This window comes from Poeciliopsis prolifica, unplaced genomic scaffold (assembly GCF_027474105.1).
Source record: "Poeciliopsis prolifica strain line A6 unplaced genomic scaffold, Auburn_PproV2 SCAFFOLD154, whole genome shotgun sequence".
Taxonomy (NCBI): Eukaryota; Metazoa; Chordata; class Actinopteri; order Cyprinodontiformes; family Poeciliidae; genus Poeciliopsis; species Poeciliopsis prolifica.
The window spans coordinates 245,001-270,119 of record NW_026562529.1 but is presented as its reverse complement, the minus strand read 5'-3'; the positions used below and the strand labels follow the sequence as shown (position 1 = coordinate 270,119).

The 25,119-nt window shown below is 43.7% G+C and overlaps 1 pseudogene; it reads left to right on the top strand.

Annotated features, from left to right (window-relative positions):
- The window catches only part of LOC129356055 (spectrin beta chain, non-erythrocytic 1-like), a 33,144-nt pseudogene extending 22,294 nt beyond the window's left edge, over positions 1 to 10,850 (top strand).
- Positions 10,851 to 25,119: the final 14,269 nt, after the last annotated feature.

The window sequence follows — 25,119 nt, the reverse complement described above, 5'->3', positions numbered from 1 at the left end:
AGCTCTGGGCCCAGGAGAGGATGCCAGTGGCCACATCCACTGAGCATGGACACAACCTGCAGACAGTCCAGCTGCTCATCAAGAAGAACCAGGTGACTTCTTTGCTCCTGAGCTTCTGCAGTTTCCCTGCTGCACCCTGACCTCTGCGGTCCATGTGTCCTCTGCGGTCCATGTGTCCTCAGACGCTGCAGAAGGAGATCCAGGGCCATCAGCCTCGCATCAACGACATCATGGAGCGCAGCCGCAGCCTGCTGCAGGACAGGTCCTCCAACAGCGACTTGATCCGGCAGCGCCTGGCCGACCTGCAGCAGCTGTGGAAGGAGCTGATGGAGGAGGTGGAGCAGCGGCACGGCCGACTGGAGGAGGCCCACAAGGCTCAGCAGTACTACTTTGACGGCGCTGAGGCTGAGGCCTGGATGAGTGAACAGGAGCTCTACATGATGTCAGAGGACAAAGCCAAGGTGAGTGTGGCGAGCTGCTCAGCCTGGAAAGTTCCTCAAGTCACTTGTCAACCGTCCCGTGTTGTGGTCAGGACGAGCAGAGCGCCGTGACCATGCTGAAGAAGCATCAGATCATGGAGCAGGCCGTGGAGGACTACGCAGAGACCGTCCATCAGCTGTCCAAGACCAGCCGAGGACTGGTGGCCGCCGGACACCCGGACAGGTTGTCTCTGCTCCTGTTTGTATTGATGTGCAGCCGAACAGCACGCAGCTTTGGCCTGAACTGAAGCTTCGCCCTCATTTATGACAACAGCTGTTGTTCATGCTCTCAGAAAATAGAGGAGTCTCCTGATGTGCATTTTACTAGACAGGAACTGGTTTTCAGCAGGGCTTTTATTGTGAAAAATCTGCGTACCAGTTGCCTCCTAACCCAGCTCCCCGGTTTGTCTGCCAGCGAGCGGATCAGCATGCGCCAGTCTCAGGTGGACAAGCTGTACGCCGGCCTGAAGGACCTGTCTGAGGAGAGGCGGGGCAAGCTGGACGAGAGGCTCCGCCTCTTCCAGCTCAACAGGGAGGTGGACGACCTGGAGCAGTGGATCGCCGAACGGGAGGTGGTGGCCGATCTCACGAGCTGGGCCAGGACTACGAACACGTCACGGTAAGTTCCTGTGGTCGTGCGGTCTGCAGGTGAAGTCTCCTGGGTTGGAGCCGCGATGGTGAACGCTCCGTGGCTTCAGATGCTGCAGGAACGTTTCCGGGAGTTTGCACGGGACACCGGGAACATCGGGCAGGAGGGTGGACGCCGTGAATCGGCTGGCGGACGAGCTGATCAACGCCGGGCACGGCGACGCGGCCACGGTGGCGGAGTGGAAGGACGGGCTGAACGAGGCGTGGGCCGACCTGCTGGAGCTCATCGACACCCGGACGCAGATCCTCGCCGCCTCCTTCGAGCTTCACAAGTTCTACCACGACGCCAAGGAGATCCTGGGACGCATCGCCGACAAGCAGAAGAAGCTGCCGGAGGAAGTCGGTCGGGACCAGAACACAGTGGAGACGCTGCAGAGGATGCACAACACCTTCGAACACGACATCCAGGCGCTGGGAACACAGGTAACACGGCCTGCGGGAGCAGGCAGAGTGTCTGAAGAACGCAGACAGCAGCTTTGTGTCTGGTTGCAGGTGAGGCAGCTTCAGGAGGACGCCGCGCGCCTGCAGTCGGCGTACGCCGGAGACAAAGCCGACGACATTCAGCGACGGGAGGGTGAAGTGCTGGAGGCGTGGAGGAGCCTCCTGGAGGCCTGCGACGGACGCAGGCTCCGCCTCCTCGACACCGGGGACAAGTTCCGGTTCTTCAGCATGGTCCGCGACCTGATGCTCTGGATGGACGACGTGATCCGGCTCATCGAGGCCCAGGAGAAGCCGAGGTAGGTCCACCTCCATCGCCGCTCAGACGGCGCCGGGAGTCAACTGACGGGGTGTTTGTGGGTCCAGAGACGTTTCCTCCGTGGAGCTGCTGATGAACAACCATCAGGGCATCAAGGCGGAGATCGACGCCCGCAACGACAGCTTCACGGCCTGCATCGAGCTGGGCAAGGCGCTGCTGGCCCGCAAGCACTTCGCCTCAGAGGAGGTGAGGCGAGGGGAACCGGAGGGGCGGCCGACTGAGGCAGAACCGAGGAGTAGAGGGAACCTTGACGAGGGGCATGAATACTTTTCTTGTTTGCAGCCTGAGGGTTTTGGTTCTGGTGGGTCCAGGCTGAGTTTGTGTTCTGTGTTTCCTGTGGTCCAGATCAAGGAGAAGCTGCTGCAGCTCACCGACAAGAGGAAGGAGATGATCGACAAGTGGGAGGACCGCTGGGAGTGGCTCCGCCTCAGTAAGACACTTCCTGTTTACCCCGCGGCGGCCAATCAGAGCCACCCTAACCCTCCTGCTCCTCCCCAGTCCTGGAGGTGCACCAGTTCTCGCGGGATGCGGGCGTGGCCGAGGCCTGGCTGCTGGGCCAGGAGCCCTACCTGTCCAGCCGGGAGCTGGGCCGCAGCGTGGACGAGGTGGAGAAGCTCATCAAGCGCCACGAGGCCTTCGAGAAGTCCGCCGCCACCTGGGAAGAGCGCTTCTCCGCCCTGGAGCGGCTGACCACGGTGAGCAGGGCGCCGGGCGGGCGGGGTCCTGCCCGGACCGGTTCCACTGGCGCTGACGGTCCAGTTCTGCTTCCAGATGGAGCTGCTGGAGGTCAGGAGGCAGCAGGAGGAAGAAGAGAGGATGAGGAAGCCACCGGATCCAGAAGCGGTTCTGGTCCAACGAGATGGACCCCAGCAGCAAAGGTGAGCCTCGAGGACCTCCTCCAGAACCATTCACACCCACAAAGCAGACAGGAAGCACATAAGACCGGGTCAAACCAGAAGCTGGACACGAGTGACATCAGAGTTAGTTTCCAACCAATCAGAGAGCAGAGGGACACGCCCACTCTTTCTCGCCTGTAGATGGACCCGCAGTCAGGGCCCTCGGCTGTCACCTTGACTCTATCTGACACGTTACTCGCTCAATACGCGAGTAACACACACACACACACACACCTTGGACTGGGCCAGTAACCAATACGACACATTGAACACATAACAACAATACTAGTTTCCTATTATTGCTAACAAGCTTAACATGTTATATTGGCATTGGCTAGTCATCATGTAGCAAACATTAGCTAGTCATCATGTAGCAAACATTAGCTAGTCATGTAGCAAACATTGGCTAGTCATCATGTAGCAAACATTAGCTAGTCATCATGTAGCAAACATTGGCTAGTCATCATGTAGCAAACATTAGCTAGTCATCATGTAGCAAACATTGGCTAGTCATCATGTAGCAAACATTAGCTAGTCATCATGTAGCAAACATTAGATAGTCATCATTTAGCAAACATTGGCTAGTCATCATGTAGCAAACATTAGCTAGTCATCATGTAGCAAACATTAGCTAGTCATCATGTAGCAAACATTGGCTAGTCATCATGTAGCAAACATTAGCTAGTCATCATGTAGCAAACATTAGCTAGTCATCATGTAGCAAACATTAGCTAGTCATCATGTAGCAAACATTAGCTAGTCATGTAGCAAACATTGGCTAGTCATCATGTAGCAAACATTAGCTAGTCATCATGTAGCAAACATTAGCTAGTCATGTAGCAAACATTGGCTAGTCATCATGTAGCAAACATTAGCTAGTCATCATGTAGCAAACATTAGCTAGTCATCATGTAGCAAACATTAGCTAGTCATGTAGCAAACATTGGCTAGTCATCATGTAGCAAACATTAGCTAGTCATCATGTAGCAAACATTGGCTAGTCATCATGTAGCAAACATTAGCTAGTCATCATGTAGCAAACATTAGATAGTCATCATTTAGCAAACATTGGCTAGTCATCATGTAGCAAACATTAGCTAGTCATCATGTAGCAAACATTGGCTAGTCATCATGTAGCAAACATTAGCTAGTCATCATGTAGCAAACATTGGCTAGTCATCATGTAGCAAACATTAGCTAGTCATCATGTAGCAAACATTGGCTAGTCATCATGTAGCAAACATTAGCTAGTCATCATGTAGCAAACATTGGCTAGTCATCATGTAGCAAACATTAGCTAGTCATGTAGCAAACATTGGCTAGTCATCATGTAGCAAACATTAGCTAGTCATCATGTAGCAAACATTGGCTAGTCATCATGTAGCAAACATTAGCTAGTCATCATGTAGCAAACATTAGATAGTCATCATTTAGCAAACATTGGCTAGTCATCATGTAGCAAACATTGGCTAGTCATCATGTAGCAAACATTAGCTAGTCATCATGTAGCAAACATTAGCTAGTCATCATGTAGCAAACATTAGCTAGTCATCATGTAGCAAACATTAGATGACAAATTGTGCATGATGGGTCTCTGTCATGTAAAGCTTTAAACTATTATGGTATTAAAAGAAAAATCTGGGGTTTCAAACCATCTGGAGAAAATATTCACTGGAAAACCTTCAACTCACATCAATCAATAAAGCTGTAAAACTGTATTTATGTCAATGAATGTGAAATAAAACCCAACGTTTCAGGCTTTACATCCTTAAGAAACATGATAATGTTACAAATATCTTTCAAAGTTTCCTGTTTGCTCCGATTTCAGTCAATAAATTACAAAATTCCTGAAGAAATTGAACCGGGGCCTGCCAAAGTGCGCCCGTCGATTTGGACCCAGCATTCTGATGCTAAACATTAGCATCAATGCTAAGCTTTGCTAAGAAATGACAAAATATCATGTGGAGAATCACAAGAATGTTCACTAACATGGACTTGCACCATTCAGTATGTTAAATAAGTGTATAAGCTAAAATTAGCCGAAATGCTAACATTAGCATGAATACTATCTGTAGCATGTGGAGCATCACTAGCATGATGTCTGTAATTGAGTTACTCCACTCGCTATACCAAATATAGGTAATAAGCCAGTGAATTAGGTAATACCTCATTTAAGGTAAAATGCTAATGCTAATGCTCTGCCTTGCTGTGCAAAGCAGAGCCCTAACCTGAGAGAAAAACATTATGCTGGATAATCTTATTGCACTGGGGAACAGTAAAATGCTCATGTTTGTGCTAATGTTAATGCACTGTCTTGGTGCACAAGACAGTGCATTGACTTGAGAGAAAAAGATAATGCAAGCTAATATCATTGCAGTGCCTACGGCACTGCATTAGCCACAGACAAGTCTTAAGGCTTTTATTTTGTAATTTTCAGTAAGCTTGATTTTAAATGGCCAATCTAATCCCATGTGTAGCAAAGGTTGGTTAAAATCAGTTATAAAATGCCCAAAACACAAGTAGTTCTGAAGGCCAGCTCCTTCCTCAGAGCTCTGCCATAGTAAAAACTACAATGATGCGTTTTTGTAGTTCTAATTTATAATTCTGAAGGCCAGCTCCTTCCTCAGAGCTCTGCCATAGTAAAAACTACAATGATGCGTTTTTGTAGTTCTAATTTATAATTCTAAAGGCCAGCTCCTTCCTCAGAGCTCTGCCATAGTAAAAACTACAATGATGCGTTTTTGTAGTTCTAATTTATAATTCTAAAGGCCAGCTCCTTCCTCAGAGCTCTGCCATATTAAAAACTACAGTGATGCGTTTTTGTAGTTCTAATTTATAATTCTAAAGGCCAGCTCCTTCCTCAGAGCTCTGCCATAGTAAAAACTACAGTGATGCGTTTTTGTAGTTCTACTTTATAATTCTAAAGGCCAGCTCCTTCCTCAGAGCTCTGCCATATTAAAAACTACAGTGATGCGTTTTTGTAGTTCTACTTTATAAGGCCAGCTCCTTCCTCAGAGCTCTGCCATATTAAAAACTACAGTGATGCGTTTTTGTAGTTCTACTTTATAATTCTAAAGGCCAGCTCCTTCCTCAGAGCTCTGCCATAGTAAAAACTACAATGATGCGTTTTTGTAGTTCTAATTTATAATTCTAAAGGCCAGCTCCTTCCTCAGAGCTCTGCCATATTAAAAACTACAGTGATGCGTTTTTGTAGTTCTAATTTATAATTCTAAAGGCCAGCTCCTTCCTCAGAGCTCTGCCATAGTAAAAACTACAGTGATGCGTTTTTGTAGTTCTACTTTATAATTCTAAAGGCCAGCTCCTTCCTCAGAGCTCTGCCACAGTAAAAAACTACAGTGATGCGTTTTTGTAGTTCTAATTTATAATTCTAAAGGCCAGCTCCTTCCTCAGAGCTCTGCCATAGTAAAAACTACAATGATGCGTTTTTGTAGTTCTAATTTATAATTCTAAAGGCCAGCTCCTTCCTCAGAGCTCTGCCATATTAAAAACTACAGTGATGCGTTTTTGTAGTTCTAATTTATAATTCTAAAGGCCAGCTCCTTCCTCAGAGCTCTGCCATATTAAAAACTACAGTGATGCGTTTTTGTAGTTCTAATTTATAATTCTAAAGGCCAGCTCCTTCCTCAGAGCTCTGCCATATTAAAAACTACAGTGATGCGTTTTTGTAGTTCTAATTTATAATTCTAAAGGCCAGCTCCTTCCTCAGAGCTCTGCCATAGTAAAAACTACAGTGATGCGTTTTTGTAGTTCTAATTTATAATTCTAAAGGCCAGCTCCTTCCTCAGAGCTCTGCCATAGTAAAAACTACAGTGATGCGTTTTTGTAGTTCTAATTTATAATTCTAAAGGCCAGCTCCTTCCTCAGAGCTCTGCCATAGTAAAAACTACAGTGATGCGTTTTTGTAGTTCTAATTTATAATTCTAAAGGCCAGCTCCTTCCTCAGAGTTCTGCCACAGTAAAAACTACAGTGATGCGTTTTTGTAGTTCTAATTTATAATTCTAAAGGCCAGCTCCTTCCTCAGAGCTCTGCCATAGCAAAAACTACAATGATGCGTTTTTGTAGTTCTAATTTATAATTCTAAAGGCCAGCTCCTTCCTCAGAGCTCTGCCATAGTAAAAACTACAGTGATGCGTTTTGTAGTTCTAATTTATAATTCTAAAGGCCAGCTCCTTCCTCAGAGCTCTGCCATAGTAAAAACTACAGTGATGCGTTTTTGTAGTTCTAATTTATAATTCTAAAGGCCAGCTCCTTCCTCAGAGCTCTGCCACAGTAAAAACTACAATGATGCGTTTTTGTAGTTCTAATTAGCTGCTCGGCCCTGCTGTGCTTCGTTGCTATGGTAATTAATCCTCTGCAACTGTCATGTGTGTGAGACAGAAAGAATTCTATCTTTGTGAGACACCCAGTCAGTTTTCACTGAAAAAAGCGGTCCGAACAACTCCTTCCCGTTCGGAAACCGTGATACGTATCGGAAAACCGTTTGAAGCGTATGAGAGCGCTATCTTTCGTCTCCGATAGTCCCACTATTCATATCTGTACATCACTCACAGTAATAACAGCGACGAGATAAAAATGGTGTGCGCTGAGGTCTGACATTTTTCAGAAATACATGGAAGTGATCCTGGCTGAGCGAGTCGAAATCCTGTCGCATCACTTTGCTCTGAAGCCCCTAGACAGAAAACCGTAAGCCCTTAGATTTTATTTTTATCACAGCTGATAGTGACACAATGAGGCGTTATTTAAAATGACATCAGTCAACCTCAATATGATAAACATCCAGTGGGGTAAAGTTGGCCTCGCTGTGTTTAGTCCAGGATAGAATGGACCTGATGACATCATCAACTCTTCGGTGGAAAAATGGCGACCTCCATGGATGAAAATACATCATAATTATGAGCTTTGGTGTATCACAAACAGCAACTTTTAGGTAGGAGTCAAACTGCAACATATTTAGGCCAACATGTTCAACTAGTCCTGGATCCTTTAAAATGTTACGGCTGAAAAAAGCACGGGAGACAGAGGACACAGACGGAGGACAGAGATGGAGGACAGAGGACACAGACGGAGGACAGAGATGGAGGACGGAGATGGAGGACACAAACGGAAGACAGAGGACGGAGACGGAGGACAGAGACGGGGGACAGAGATGGAGGACAGAGACGGGGAAGTACGAGTCCCAATGCTATCAAACAGAGATAGGAATAATAGAAAGATGGCCACTCTGAGGTAAGCGTGACAAACATCGTCCAGCCAGGGGGGATTACAGATGATGCCCTTCAAAGCCCGTCTAGGCCGCGGTCCTGACAGGTTCTGTTGGTGAGCTCTGTGAGGTTCTGCTGCTCCCGGGTCCAGATGGTTCTGACCCGGTTGTGTCCTCAGTGTGAGTGTTTGACCGGAGTCTGTGTTGCTTCTGCAGCGCCGTGACCCAGAACGGACTCCCGTCGGATCAGGATCAGGACTCTCCTCAGGTCAGTTCTGCTGCTCTGCTGCTGGTCGGCGCTGGACCGTCCCAGTTCCGGTACCAGAATTTTCAAAAGACTTCAGGATAGATATTTTATTGTGGATTGTTTCAGATTCAGTATTTAATGAAACATTAATAATTAATGAGCTTTATTGATGGAGCTGCATTGTTAAAACCATTTCTGCAGAACTTCTGGTCCAGAACCACCTGGAAGTAATGAGCTTAAGCAGGTCCAATTTATGATTCGTGTTGCTCAGTAAGATCCAGCGAGAACTGCAACAGCGGATCGATCAGATGGTTCTGATCCAGTTCTTTGTACAGCAGTTTGATTAAAGTCATGCTGTTTAGTTTTTATACTAGTCAGGAATGTGTTCTAACCCGGTTCTGTCCGATCAGGACCGGCAGGACTCTGTGGAAGGCGGCGGCCTGGCGAACGGCCTGGTGGGGCGCGGCTCCAAGGAGCCGAGCCCCGACCCCTCGCCGACCTCGGCCAGGAAGTCGGGCGGCAGCCAGTCGGCCACGCTGCCGACCCGCAGCCAGGGAGGCGCCGGCGCAGCTGGAGGGCCCGCTACACCGCAAGCACGAGTGGGAGGGGCCTAACAAGAAGGCGTCCAACAGGTGAGGCCCCTCACCACCTGCCCCGGGCCCGGCCTCACCCGTCTGACTCCTGCGCTCTGTGACCGGCAGGTCCTGGCACCACGTGTACTGTGTGATTCGCGGCGCGGAGCTGAGCTTCTACAAGGACGGCAAGGCGGCGACCCAGGGCGCCCCGTACCACGGAGAGGCTCCCGTCGGCCTGAAGGACGCCGCCTGTGACGTTGCCGCCGACTACAAGAAGAAGAAACATGTCTTCAAGCTCAGGTGAGGACCGTCCAGAACCGGACCGTCGGTTCTGGTCATGGCGACGATAAATGTGTCCATGTGAGAGGTCCAATGGGGTTCACCGATCCGACCTCAGAACATGCAAAAACCGGTTCAAAGTGGTACCAGAGAGCAGTATGAACCGGTTCTGAACCGGTTTAAACCAGATCAGAACTGCAGGTCCAAACATCCAAACCCACTTCCTGAATGCAGTTGTTCTTCTCTTCCAGAGTCTCCGATGGGAACGAGTTTCTGTTCCAAGCCAAAGATGAAGTGAGTATCCCTGAAGCTGCGCTAGAAACAGGAAGCGGACCGGAACCGGTCCAACCAGCTGGAAGGCGTTCTTCAGAACTCATCTGGGTTTTAGAAAGTTCTGAAGAACTCATCTGAGAAAGATGTTTGGAGGGTTCTAACTGGTTCTGATGACCGGGTCACCGTGGTTCTGACGAACACCCGGATCCGTCCTCCAGCTGCGGCTCGGTGTGACCCGCTGTCCTCTGTCGCCCCCTGCAGGAGGAGATGAGCTCGTGGATCCAGGCCGTGCTGAGCGCCGAGCGCCCCGCCCCGGGCACCGCCCCGGGCACGCCGCCCTCTGGGCGCGCTCAGACGCTCCCGGCCAGCGTGTCGCTGCCCGCCGAGTCGAGCCCGGGGAAACGGGACAAGGAGAAACGCTTCAGCCTGTTCAGCAAGAAGAAACAGTAGAAGAAGAATCACGGGGGGCGCTGGTGGACCCGACTCAACCGGACCGAACCGGCGCTGCGAAGCAGCAAGCACCCAAATTGACCCGATCCGACCCGATCTGCTTCAGAGCGTCGCCTCTCGGCTCCTGCTTCATTGAGACCCAAACTGCACATCCAGAATTTCTGAAACATTCATCAGCTGTTCACAGAATCTACAGAACCGGTCCAGAACATGACCGAGAACAAAATCCCAAACTGATTTTCCCAAACCGGAACACAGACCAGGATCTAACTCTGGTTCTGCTCAATAATCCTGGACCGAGACCCATCGCTGGTTCTGGTCCAGACCAGGTTCTGAAGCTGGTTCTGCTGCAGAACCAGAAAGGCTGGGATATAAAACTGCTTCTGCAGGAGAACCAGGTCCAAACGCCAGATCTGGACCCGCCTCTTATCAGAACGGGCCCACTGATCGGACATACCAGAACCACTATTGATAAACTCTGGTGTGCTGATTATGTCACTGATGATGTCACAGCGACCGACCAATGGTAGACGTGGACGCTGATGAGCGTGTCGCCAGCGTCGACCCGGTTGTTGGTTCCGAATGGTTCTGATTGTTTTGTGTTTGTCTTTGGGATGCAGATGGCCGCTCTGCCCCCTGATTGGTTGATGGTGGGCCTGCGGGCGCTGTGATTGGTCCTCCTGGCCTGGGCAGGACTGGCCGCTCTGATTCTGATTTTCCTGAACTTGTTTTTTGTATTTTCGTTGTTCTTCGGTTCTGAAGGAGAAACTGGACCAACTTTTTACAGCTTTGGAGTTAAACGTTCACCTGCATGTTTCATGTAAGCTCACCTGACCGACCGTCTTCTTCTTCTATGATTCCGCGCCGTGCAACGTAACGTAACGTAGCGAACATATATGGAAGTTCGTGTTTCTGCACAATCTGAGCTGCATTGTTAGGAATGACCTATTTAAAGCTTTTCTCATGTATGAAGCTGCACCTGTTAAAGCTGACAACTCATTAAAGCTTTTAAACTATGACCTCACTTCCTGTTCTGTGATGTCATTTCATCACAGCATGTTTCTTGCTTATTTTTCCATCATTTTAATTCCAAATATTCTATATTTTCTCCACTTTTTACTTTTTCAATTAATTTTCTCAATATTTTCTTCATCATGTTTGTGTTTTTCCATATAAATTATTATATTGTGTCTTTTGTTTCTGATATTAAACATTTTCTCAATAATTCAGCCTTTTTTCTTGGATTTCTTTCCTGTTGAAATTCTTTCTCAGTTACACTAAATATTTTCTCCAAACACAAACTTTATATTTCACATTTTTCAGATAAATTAAGATATGTTTATAATGTTTTTTTTTATTTGTTAAATTGTCTTTTCAAGTTGTTGAAATTCAAGTTTAAATCTTTATTTTGTCAAACAAGAAAAGAATTAATTTAGTTGAGCAGATCTTGGAGAAAATCAAACCATAAAGCTTGATTTAAATAAGGAAACATGAAAATACTAGAAAATTCCTGAAGAAATTTTACCGGGGCCCTGCCAAAGTGTGCCCGTCGATTTGGATCCAGCGTTCTGATGCTAAACATTAGCATCCATGCTAAAGAAAGCTGCAATGTCATCAGTACAATGTGGAGAGTCACAAGCATGACTTACTGCATTCAGTATACTAAATATGGGTAATAAGTAAGAGAAATAGCTAATACCTCATGCAAGGTAAAGGCTAATGCTAATGCTCTGCCTTGCTGTGCAAGGCAGAGCCCTAACCTGAGTGGAAAAGATCATGCAGGATAATCTTATTGCACTGCCTATGGCAGTGCACTGGTGGGGAACAGAGAAATGCTAATGTTTGTGCTAATGCTAATGCACTGTCTTGCTGTGCAAGACAGTGCCCTAACTTGAGAGGAAAAGATAATACAAGCTAATATCATTGCAGCGCCTATAGCGCTGCATTAGCCACGGCCGAATCTTAAGGCTTTTATTTTGAAATTTTCAGAATGTTTAATTTTAAATGGTCAATGTAATCCCATGTATAACAGTGATTTGGTTAAATCAGACATATAATGGTCAAAAGAGCACTTATTTAATATAAAAATTCTCAAGGCTTTTATTTTGAAAATTTTTTTAAGCTTAATTTAAAATTTCCACACTAATTCCATGTGTAACAATGGTTGGTTAAAATAGTTATAAAAGGCCCAAACACAAGCAGTTCTAAAGTCCAGATTTTTTCTCTGAGTTCTGCCATAGTTAGAACTACAGTGATGCGTTTTTGTAGTCCTAATCAGCTGTCCCCTTTGTGTTCCGTTGCCATGGTAATGGATCCTCTGCCAGCTGTGAGTCAGACAGGGGAGACATAATTCTATCAGTTTGAGGCAGCCATTTTGCCTAAAATAGGCATGAGCCAGAAAGGAATCTTAAGGCTTTTATTTTGAAATTTTCATTTAGATTAATTTTAAATGGCCAATCTCATCCCATGTTTAACACTGATTGGGTTAAATCAGTTATATAGTGGTCAAAAGAGCAATTACTTGATGGAATAATTGTCAAGGCTTTTATTTTGAAATTTACATTAAGCTTAATTTAAATGGTAACACTAATCCCATGTGTAACTATGGAGTTTTGAAATCAGTTCTAAAATTCCCAAAAACCAAGTACTTGTCATGGCCAGCTGATTCCTCCTCAGTAGTAACTGACAGTTCTGCCATGTTGTAGTTTTTTATATTCACCTATGACCTCTTCTGTAGGCACTGAGTGTTCCGCCATGTTGTAGTTCTAACCTTCAGGAATTGTAGTTCTAAAGAGCAGCTCAGTCCCCCTCAGTAGTAACTGACAGTTCCACCATGTTGTTTTTATATTCACCTATGACCTCTTCTGTAGGCACTGAGTGTTCCGCCATATTGTAGTTCTAACCTTCAGGAATTGTAGTTCTAAAGAGGTCAACTGTCATGTGTGTGAGGCAGAGACAGATTTCTATCTTTGTGAGACAGCTCAGTCAGTTATAATGGAAAAAGCAGCATGAACAACTCCTTGCCGTTCGGAAACCGTGATACGTATCGGAAAACCGTTTGAAGCATATGAGAGAGCTATTTTTTGTCTCCGATTGTCCTGCAAATCAAATCTGTAGCTCATTCATAGTAATTACAGCGATGATATAAAAATGGTGTGCGCTGAGGTCTGAAATTTCCCATAAAAGTATGAAAATATATGGTGGAGAGCGTCAGTTAGGCTGGAACTTGATTTTGCTCTAAAGCACCTTGACAGAAAACCGTAAGCCCTAGAAAAATTTTGAAAACATTTTACCGGAGCAGACATTCGTATCGATGTCATGTCCGAGTTTCATACCGATTGCACGATATTTGTGGGCGTGGCGGCGATTTCAAAATTTATTTGGGGTCAGAAATCCACTTCATTTTTCACTCTAGCGGAGCGGCAGTTGGTGGCAGTTATGCTCTGCGTTTCGGCAGTTGGAAATTTTGCTCGTTTTTTGCTTTTACGTCGCCGTCGTAACGCCGATTCCCCATAAAAGTAATAGCTCCAATGCCGGGAACGAGCCGCACGTTTTGATACCACTTTTGTGGGTGGGCTCGCAGCGGTGCGAGCCGCATTCCGGTCTACGGAAGAATAAGTTATAATAACTAGAAAATTCCTGAAGAAATTTAACCAGGGCCTGCCAAAGTGTGCCCGTCGATTTTGACCCAGCGTTCTGATGCTAAACATTAGCATCCATGCTAAGAAAGCTGCAATGTCATCAATACAATGTGGAGAGTCACAAGCATGACTTACTGCATTCAGTATACTAAATATGGGTAATAAGTAAGGGAAATAGCTAATGCAAGGTAAAAGGCTAATGCTAATTCTCTGCCTTGCTGCGCAAGGCAGAGCCCTAACCTGAGTGGAAAAGATCATGCAGGATAATCTTATTGCACTGCCTACGGCAGTGCACTGGTGGGAAACAGAGAAATGCTAATGTTTGTGCTAATGCTAATGCACTGTCTTGCTGCGCAAGACAGTGCCCTAACTTGAGAGGAAAAGATAATGCAAGCTAATATCATTGCAGCACCTGCGGCACTGCATTAGCCACGGCCGAATCTTAAGGCTTTTATTTTGAAATGTTCAGAATGTTTAATTTTAAATGGTCAATGTAATCCCATGTATAACAGTGATTTGGTTAAATCAGACATATAATGGTCAAAAGAGCACTTATTTAATATAAAAATTCTCAAGGCTTTTATTTTGAAATTTTTTTAAAGCTTAATTTAAAATTTCCACACTAATTCCATGTGTAACAATGGTTGGTTAAAAATAGTTATAAAAGGCCCAAAACAAGCAGTTCTAAAGTCCAGCTTTTTTCTCTGAGTTCTGCCATAGTTAGAACTACAGTGATGCGTTTTTGTAGTCCTAATCAGCTGGCCCCTTTGTGTTCCGTTGCCATGGTAATGGATCCTCTGCCAGCTGTGAGTCAGACAGGGGGAGACATAATTCTATCAGTTTGAGGCAGCCATTTTGCCTAAAATAGGCATGAGCCAGAAAGGAATCTTAAGGCTTTTATTTTGAAATTTTCATTGAGATTAATTTTAAATGGCCAATCTCATCCCATGTTTAACACTGATTGGGTTAAATCAGTTATATAGTGGTCAAAGAGCAATTACTTGATGGAAAAATTGTCAAGGCTTTTATTTTGAAATTTACATTAAGCTTAATTTTAATGGTAACACTAATCCCATGTGTAACTATGGAGTTTTGAAATCAGTTCTAAATTTCCAAAAACCAAGTACTTGTCATGGCCAGCTGATTACTCATCAGTAGTAACTGACAGTTCTGCCATGTTGTAGTTCTAACTTGCAGTCATTGTAGTTCTAAAGAGTAGCTCAGTCCTCCTCAGTAGTAACTGACAGTTCCTCCATGTTGTAGTTTTTATATTCACCTATGACCTCTTCTGTAGGCACTGAGTGCCCGCCATGTTGTAGTTCTGACCTTCAGGAATTGTAGTTCTAAAGAGCAGCTCAGTCCTCCTCAGCAATAACTGACAGTTCCGCCATGTTGTAGTTCTGACAATCAGCTCTGACTCTTTTGTAGGCACTGAGTGTTCCGCCATGTTGTAGTTCTAACCTTCCAGAATTGTAGTTCTAAAGAGGAGGTCAACTATCATGTCAGTATGACACACAAGGAGAGACTTAATTCTAAATGCTTGAAGAAGTTAGTTTTTCTGACAGGCCTGAGAAATATTCAAGGTTTTATTTTGAAATTTTCATTAAGCTTAATTTAAAATTGAAACACTAATTCTGTGTGTAACAATGGTTGCTTAAAATCAGTTATAAAAGCCCAAACACAATGTAATTCTAAAGGCCAGCTCATTCCTCCTCAGTAGTAACTGACAGTTCCGCCATGTTGTAGTTCTGACAATCAGCTCTGACCTCTTTTGTAGGCACTGAGTGTTCCGCCATGTTGTAGTTCTAACCTTCAGGAATTGTAGTTCTAAAGAGGTCAACTGTCATGTGTGTGAGGCAGAGACAGATTTCTATCTTTGTGAGACAGCTCAGTCAGTTATAATGGAAAAAGCAGCCCGAACAACTCCTTGCCATTCGGGAACCGTGATACGTATCGGAAAACCGTTTGAAGCATATGAGAGAGCTACTTTTTGTCTCCGATAGTCCTGCAAATCAAATCTGTAGCTCATTCATAGTAATTACAGCGATGAGAGAAAAATGGTGTGCACTGAGGTCTGAAATTTTCCATGAAAGTATGAAAATATATGGTGGAGAGCGTCAGTTAGGCTGGAACTTGATTTTGCTCTAAAGCACCTTGACAGAAAACCGTAAGCCCTAGAAAAATTTTGAAAACATTTTACCGGAGCAAACATTCGTATCTATGTCATGACCGAGTTTGATACCGATAGCACGATATTTGTGGGCGTGGCGGCGATTTCAAAATTTATTTGGGGTCAGAAATCCACTTCATTTTTCACTCTAGCGGAGCGGCAGTTGGTGGCAGTTATGCTCTGCGTTTCGGCAGTTGGAAATTTTGCTCGTTTTTCGCTTTTTACGTCGCCGTCGTAACGCCGATTCCCCATAAAAGTAATAGCTCCAATGCCGGGAACGAGCCGCACGTTTTGATACCACTTTTGTGGGTGGGCTCGCAGCGGTGCGACCCGCATTAACGGTAGCGGAAGAAGAAGTTATAATAATAATAACTAGAAAATTCCTGAAGAAATTTAACCGGGGCCTGCCAAAGTGTGCCCGTCGATTTTGACCCAGCGTTCTGATGCTAAACATTAGCATCCATGCTAAGCTTTGCTAAAAATGACAAAGTATCGTGTGGAGAATCACAAGAATGTTCACTAACATGAACTTGCACCATTCAGTATGTTAAATTAAGTGTATAAGCTAAAATTAGCAAAAATGCTAATGTTAGAATGAATACTGTCAGTAGCATGTGGACAATCACGAGCATGTTCTCTGTAATTTACTTACTCCATTCACCATACCAAACATCGCTAATAAGTCAGAAAATAGCTAATACCTCATTTAAGGTAAAAGGCTAATGCTAATGCTCTGCCTTGCTGCGCAAGGCAGAGCCCTAACCTGACTAAAAAAGATCAAGCAAGCTAATATCATTGCAGCGCCTGTGGCGCTGCATTAGCCACAAACGAATCTTAAGGCTTTTATTTTGAAATTTTCATTGAGATTAATTTTAAATGGCCAATCTAATCCCATGTTTAACACTGATTGGGTTAAATCAGTTATATAGTGGTCAAAAGAGCAATTACTTGATGGAAAAATTGTCAAGGCTTTTATTTTGAAATTTACATTAAGCTTAATTTTAATGGTAACACTAATCCCATGTGTAACTATGGAGTTTTGAAATCAGTTTCTAAAATTCCCAAAAACCAAGTACTTGTCATGGCCAGCTGATTACTCATCAGTAGTAACTGACAGTTCTGCCATGTTGTAGTTTTTATATTCACCTATGACCTCTTTTGTAGGCACTGAGTGTTCCGCCATGTTGTAGTTCTAACCTGCAGTCATTGTAGTTCTAAAGAGCAGCTCAGTCCCCCTCAGTAGTAACTGACAGTTCCACCATGTTGTAGTTTTTATATTCACCTATGACCTCTTCTGTAGGCACTGAGTGTTCCGCCATGTTGTAGTCATAACCTTCAGGAATTGTAGTTCTAAAGAGGAGGTCAACTGTCATGTCAGTGACACACAAGGAGAGGCTTAATTCTAAGTGCTTGAAGAAGTTAGTTTTTCTGACAGGCCTGAGAGAAATATTCAAGGTTTTATTTCTAAATTTTTATTAAGCTTAATTTAAAATTGCCAAACTAATCCTGTCTGTAACAGTGGTTGCTTACAATCAGTTATAAAAGCCCAAACACAATGTAATTCTAAAGGCCAGCTCATTCCTCCTCAGCAGTAACTGACAGTTCCGCCATGTTGTAGTTCTGCCAATCAGCTCTGACCTCTTTTGTAGGCACTGAGTGTTCCGCCATGTTGTAGTTCTAACCTTCAGGAATTGTAGTTCTAAAGAGCAGCTCAGTCCTCCTCAGTAGTAACTGACAGTTCCACCATGTTGTAGATTTTATATTCACCTATGACCTCTTCTGTAGGCACTGAGTGTTCCGCCATGTTGTAGTTCTGACAATCAGCTCTGACCTCTTTTGTAGGCACTCAGTGTTCCACCATGTTGTAGTTCTAACCTTCAGAAATTGTAGTTCTAAGAGGAGGTCAACTGTCATGTCAGTGTGACACACAAGGAGAGCTTAATTCTAAATGCTTGAAGAAGTTAGTTTTTCTGACAGGCCTGAGAGAAATATTCAAGGTTTTATTTGAAATTTTCATTCAGCTTAATTTTAAATGTCCAAAATAATCCAAAGTTTAACAGTGGTTTTGTTAAAAAAGTCACATAATGCCCAAGAGAGCAATTACGTGATATAAAAGAATCTCAGGGCTTTTATTTTCAAATTTTCATTAAGCTTAATTTAAAATGTCCACACACATACTGTGTGTAACAATGGTTGGTTAAAATCAGTGATAAAAAGCCCAAACACAATGTAATTCTAGAGGCCAGCTCATTCCTCCTCAGTAGTAACTGACAGTTCCGCCATGTTGTAGTTCTGCCAATCAGCTCTGACCTCTTTTGTAGGCACTGAGTGTTCCGCCATGTTGTAGTTCTAACCTTCAGGAATTGTAGTTCTAAAGAGGTCAACTGTCATGTGTGTGAGGCAGAGACAGATTTCTATCTTTGTGAGACAGCTCAGTCAGTTATAATGGAAAAAGCAGCCCGAACAACTCCTTGCCGTTCGGGAACCGTGATACGTATCGGAAAACCGTTTGAAGCATATGAGAGAGCTATTTTTTGTCTCTGATAGTCCTGCAAATCATATCTGTAGCTCATTCATAGTAATTACAGCGATGATATAAAAATGGTGTGTGCTGAGGTCTGAAATTTTCCATGAAATTATGAAAATATATGGTGGAGAGCGTCAGTTAGGCTGGAACTTGATTTTGCTCTAAAGCACCTTGACACAAAACCGTAAGCCCTCGAAAAATTTTGAAAACATTTTACCGGAGCAAACATTCGTATCAATGTCATGACCGAGTTTCATACCGATAGCACGATATTTGTGGGCGTGGCGGCGATTTCAAAATTTATTTGGGGTCAGAATGGCACTGCTTCCCACACTCTAACGAAACGTCAGTTACACTCTAGGTTTTGGCAGTTGAGCTTTTCGGTTCGGCAGTTGGAAATTTTGCTCGTTTTTTGCTTTTTACGTCGCCGTCGTAACGCCGATTCCCCATAAAAGTAATAGCTCCAATGCCGGGAACGAGCCGCACGTTTTGATACCACTTTTGTGGGTGGCTCGCAGCGGTGCGAGCCGCATTAACGGTAGCGGAAGAAGAAGTTATAACTAGAAAATTCCTGAAGAAATTTAACCGGGGCCTGCCAAAGTGTGCCCGTCGATTTTGACCCAGCGTTCTGATGCTAAACATTAGCATCCATGCTAAAGAAAGCTGCAATGTCATCAATACAATGTGGAGAGTCACAAGCATGACTGACTGCATTCAGTATACTAAATATGGGTAATAAGTAAGGGAAATAGCTAATACCTCATGCAAGGTAAAAGGCTAATGCTAATGCTCTGCCTTGCTGCGCAAGGCAGAGCCCTAACCTGAGTGGAAAAGATCATGCAGGATAATCTTATTGCACTGCCTACGGCAGTGCACTGATGGGGAACAGAGAAATGCTAATGTTTGTGCTAATGCTAATGCACTGTCTTGCTGCGCAAGACAGTGCCCTAACTTGAGAGGAAAAGATAATGCAAGCTAATATCATTGCAGCGCCTGCGGCGCTGCATTAGCCACGGCCGAATCTTAAGGCTTTTATTTTGAAATGTTCAGAATGTTTCATTTTAAATGGTCAATGTAATCCCATGTATAACAGTGATTTGGTTAAATCAGACATATAATGGTCAAAAGAGCACTTATTTAATATAAAATTCTCAAGGCTTTTATTTTGAAATTTTTTTAAAGCTTAATTTAAAATTTCCACACTAATTCCATGTGTAACAATGGTTGGTTAAAAATAGTTATAAAAGGCCCAAAACACAAGCAGTTCTAAAGTCCAGCTTTTTTCTCTGAGTTCTGCCAAAAGTTAGAACTACAGTGATGCGTTTTTGTAGTCCTAATCAGCTGGCCCCCTTGTGTTCTGTTGCCATGGTAATGGATCCTCTGCCAGCTGTGAGTCAGACAGGGGGAGACTTAATTCTATCAGTTTGAGGCAGCCATTTTCCTTAAAATATGCATGAGCCAGAAAGTAATCTTAAGGCTTTTATTTTGAAATTTTCATTGAGATTAATTTTAAATGGCCAATCTCATCCCATGTTTAACACTGATTGGGTTAAATCAGTTATATAGTGGTCAAAAGAGCAATTACTTGATGGAAAAATTGTCAAGGCTTTTATTTTGAAATTTACATTAAGCTTAATTTTAATGGTAACACTAATCCCATGTGTAACTATGGAGTTTTGAAATCAGTTCTAAAATTCCCAAAAACCAAGTACTTGTCATGGCCAGCTGATTACTCATCAGTAGTAACTGACAGTTCTGCCATGTTGTAGTTTTTATATTCACCTATGACCTCTTCTGTAGGCACTGAGTGTTCCGCCATGTTGTAGTTCTAACCTTCAGGAATTGTAGTTCTAAAGAGCAGCTCAGTCCTCCTCAGTAGTAACTGACAGTTCCGCCATGTTGTAGTTCTGACAATCAGCTCTGACTCTTTTGTAGGCACTGAGTGTTCCGCCATGTTGTAGTTCTAACCTTCCAGAATTGTAGTTCTAAAGAGGAGGTCAACTATCATGTCAGTGTGACACACAAGGAGAGACTTAATTCTAAATGCTTGAAGAAGTTAGTTTTTCTGACAGGCCTGAGAGAAATATTCAAGGTTTTATTTTGAAATTTTCAGTCAGCTTAATTTAAAATTTCCACACAAATACTGTGTGTAACAATGGTTGCTTAAAATCAGTGATTAAAAAGCCCAAACACAATGTAATTCTAAAGGCCAGCTCATTCCTCCTCAGTAGTAACTGACAGTTCCACCATGTTGTAGTTCTGACAATCAGCTCAGACCTCTTTTGTAGGCACTGAGTGTTCCGCCATGTTGTAGTTCTAACCTGCAGTCATTGTAGTTCTAAAGAGGAGGTCAACTGTCATGTCAGTGTGACACACAATGAGAGACTTAATTCAAAATGCTTGAAGAAGTTAGTTTTTCTGACAGGCCTGAGAGACATATTCAAGGTTTTATTTGAAATTTTCATTCAGCTTAATTTAAAATTGCCAAACTAATCCTGTCTGTAACAGTGCTTGCTTACAATCAGTTATAAAAGCCCAAACACAATGTAATTCTAAAGGCCAGCTCATTCATCCTCAGTAGTAACTGACAGTTCCGCCATGTTGTAGTTCTGACAATCAGCTCTGACTCTTTTGTAGGCACTGAGTGTTCCACCATGTTGTAGTTCTAACCTTCAGAAATTGTAGTTCTAAAGAGGAGGTCAACTGTCATGTCAGTGTGACACACAAGGAGAGACTTAATTCTAAATGCTTGAAGAAGTTAGTTTTTCTGACAGGCCTGAGAGAAATATTCAAGGTTTCATTTTGAAATTTTCATTAAGCTTAATTTAAAATTGAAACACTAATTCTGTGTGTAACAATGGTTGCTTAAAATCAGTTATAAAAAGCCCAAACACATGTAATTCTAAAGGCCAGCTCATTCCTCCTCAGTAGTAACTGACAGTTCCACCATGTTGTAGTTCTGACAATCAGCTCTGACCTCTTTTGTAGGCACTGAGTGTTCCGCCATGTTGTAGTTCTAACCTTCAGGAATTGTAGTTCTAAAGAGGTCAACTGTCATGTGTGTGAGGCAGAGACAGATTTCTATCTTTGTGAGACAGCTCAGTCAGTTATAATGGAAAAAGCAGCCCGAACAACTCCTTGCCATTCGGGAACCGTGATACGTATCGGAAAACCGTTTGAAGCATATGAGAGAGCTATTTTTGTCTCCGATAGTCCTGCAAATCAAATCTGTAGCTCATTCATAGTAATTACAGCGATGAGAGAAAAATGGTGTGCGCTGAGGTCTGAAATTTTCCAGAAAAGTATGAAAATATATGGTGGAGAGCGTCAGTTAGGCTGGAACTTGATTTTGCTCTAAAGCACCTTGACAGAAAACCGTAAGCCCTAGAAAAATTTTGAAAACATTTTACTGGAGCAGACATACGTATCGATGTCATGACCGAGTTTCATACCGATAGCACGATATTTGTGGGCGTGACGGCGATTTCAAAATTTATTTGGGGTCAGAAATCCACTTCATTTTTCACTCTAGCGGAGCGGCAGTTGGTGGCAGTTATGCTCTGCGTTTCGGCAGTTGGAAATTTCGCTCGTTTTTCGCTTTTTACGTCGCCGTCGTAACGCCGATTCCCCATAAAAGTAATAGCTCCAATGCCGGGAACGAGCCGCACGTTTTGATACCACTTTTGTGGGTGGGCTCGCAGCGGTGCGAGCCGCATTCCGGTCTACGGAAGAATAAGTTATAAGAACTAGAAAATTCCTGAAGAAATTTAACCGGGGCCTGCCAAAGTGTGCCCGTCGATTTTGACCCAGCGTTCTGATGCTAAACATTAGCATCCATGCTAAAGAAAGCTGCAATGTCATCAATACAATGTGCAGAGTCACAAGCATGTATAGTAAATATGGGTAATAAGTAAGGGAAATAGCTAATACCTCATGCAAGGTAAAAGGCTAATGCTAATGCTCTGCCTTGCTGCGCAAGGCAGAGCCCTAACCTGAGTGGAAAAGATCATGCAGGATAATCTTATTGCACTGCCTACGGTAGTGCACTGGTGGGAAACAGAGAAATGCTAATGTTTGTGCTAATGCTAATGCACTGTCTTGCTGCGCAAGACAGTGCCCTAACTTGAGAGGAAAAGATAATGCAAGCTAATATCATTGCAGCGCCTATGGCGCTGCATTAGCCAAGGCCAAATATTAAGGCTTTTATTTTGAAATGTTCAAAATGTTAAATTTTAAATGGTCAATGTAATCCCATGTATAACAGTGATTTGGTTAAATCAGACATATAATGGTCAAAAGAGCACTTATTTAATCTAAAAATTCTCAAGGCTTTTATTTTGAAATTTTTTTAAAGCTTAATTTAAAATTTCCACACTAATTCCATGTGTAACAATGGTTGGTTAAAAATAGTTATAAAAGGCCCAAAACACAAGCAGTTCTAAAGTCCAGCTTTTTTCTCTGAGTTCTGCCATAGTTAGAACTACAGTGATGCGTTTTTGTAGTCCTAATCAGCTGGCCCCTTTGTGTTCCGTTGCCATGGTAATGGATCCTCTGCCAGCTGTGAGTCAGACAGGGGGAGACTTAATTCTATCAGTTTGAGGCAGCCATTTTCCCTAAAATAGGCATGAGCCAGAAAGGAATTTTAAGGCTTTTATTTGAAATTTTCATTGAGATTAATTTTAAATGGCCAATCTCATCCCATGTTTAACACTGATTGGGTTAAATCAGTTATATAGTGGTCAAAAGAGCAATTACTTGATGGAAAAATTGTCAAGGCTTTTATTTTGAAATTTACATTAAGCTTAATTTTAATGGTAACACTAATCCCATGTGTAACTATGGAGTTTTGAAATCAGTTCTAAAATTCCCAAAAAACCAAGTACTTGTCATGGCCAGCTGATTACTCATCAGTAGTAACTGACAGTTCCGCCATGTTGTAGTTCTGACAATCAGCTCTAACCTCTTTTGTAGGCACTGAGTGTTCCGCCATGTTGTAGTTCTAACCTGCAGTCATTGTAGTTCTAAAGGCCAGCTCATTCCTCCTCAGTAGTAACTGACAGTTCCACCATGTTGTAGTTCTGACAATCAGCTCTGGCCTATTTTGTAGGCACTGAGTGTTCCGCCATGTTGTAGTTCTAAAGTTCAGGAATTGTAGTTCTAAAGAACAGCTCAGTCCTCCTCAGTAGTAACTGACAGTTCCACCATGTTGTAGTTTTTAGATTCACCTATGACCTCTTCTGTAGGCACTGAGTGTTCCGCCATGTTGTAGTTCTAACCTTCAGGAATTGTAGTTCTAAAGAGGTCAACTGTCATGTCAGTGTGCCACAAAAGGAGAGACTTAATTCTAAGTGCTTGAAGAAGTTAGTTTTTCTGACAGGCCTGAGAGAAATATTCAAGGTTTTATTTCGAATTTTTTATTAAGCTTAATTTAAAATTGCCAAACTAATCCTGTCTGTAACAGTGGTTGCTTACAATCAGTTATAAAAGCCCAAACACAATGTAATTCTAAAGGCCAGCTCATTCCTCCTCAGTAGTAACTGACAGTTCCACCATGTTGTAGTTCTGACAATCAGCTCTGGCCTATTTTGTAGGCACTGAGTGTTCCGCCATGTTGTAGTTCTAACCTTCAGGAATTGTAGTTCTAAAGAGGTCAACTGTCATGTGTGTGAGGCAGAGACAGATTTCTATCTTTGTGAGACAGCTCAGTCAGTTATAATGGAAAAAGCAGCCCGAACAACTCCTTGCCGTTCGGAAACCGTGATACGTATCGGAAAACCGTTTGAAGCATATGAGAGAGCTATTTTTTGTCTCCGATAGTCCTGCAAATCAAATCTGTAGCTCATTCACAGTAATTGCAGCGATGAGAGAAAAATGGTGTGTGCTGAGGTCTGAAATTTTCCTGAAAAGTATGAAAATATATGGTGGAGAGCGTCAGTTAGGCTGGAACTTGATTTTGCTCTAAAGCACCTTGACAGAAAACCGTAAGCCCTAGAAAAATTTTGAAAACATTTTACCGGAGCAAACATTCGTATCTATGTCATGACCGAGTTTGATACCGATAGCACGATATTTGTGGGCGTGGCGGCGATTTCAAAATTTATTTGGGGTCAGAAATCCACTTCATTTTTCACTCTAGCGGAGCGGCAGTTGTGGCAGTTATGCTCTGCGTTTCGGCAGTTGGAAATTTCGCTCGTTTTTCGCTTTTTACGTCGCCGTCGTAACGCCGATTCCCCATAAAAGTAATAGCTCCAATGCCGGGAACGAGCCGCACGTTTTGATACCACTTTTGTGGGTGGGCTCGCAGCGGTGCGAGCCGCATTCCGGCTGACGGAAGAAAAATAAAGAATAATAATAAAGAGGCATTCTATTGGGTGAAGATTAATAGGTGCCTGCCATGCAATGCATGGAGGCAGTGACTGACTTGCTTCGCAAGTCAGTCACTGCTCTCCTTATGCATTGCTATGGGCAGGCCCCAATAATAATAAAGAGACATTCTATTGGGTGTAGATTAATAGGTGCCTGCCATGCAATGCATGGAGGCAGTGACTGACTTGCTTCGCAAGTCAGTCACTGCTCTCCTTATGCATTGCTATGGGCAGGCCCCAATAATAAAAAGCGTTCTATTGGGTGTAGATTAATAGGTGCCTGCCATGCAATGCATGGAGGCAGTGACTGACTTGCTTCGCAAGTCAGTCACTGCTCTCCTTATGCATTGCTAGGCAGGCCCCAATAATAAAGAGGCATTCTATTAGGTGTAGATTAATAGGTGCCTGCCATGCAATGCATGGAGGCAGTTACTGACTTGCTTCGCAAGTCAGTAACTGCTCTCCTTATGCATTGCTATGGGCAGGCCCCAATAATAAAGAGACATTCTATTGGGTGAAGATTAATAGGTGCCTGCCATGCAATGCATGGAGGCAGTGACTGACTTGCTTTGCAAGTCAGTCACTGCTCT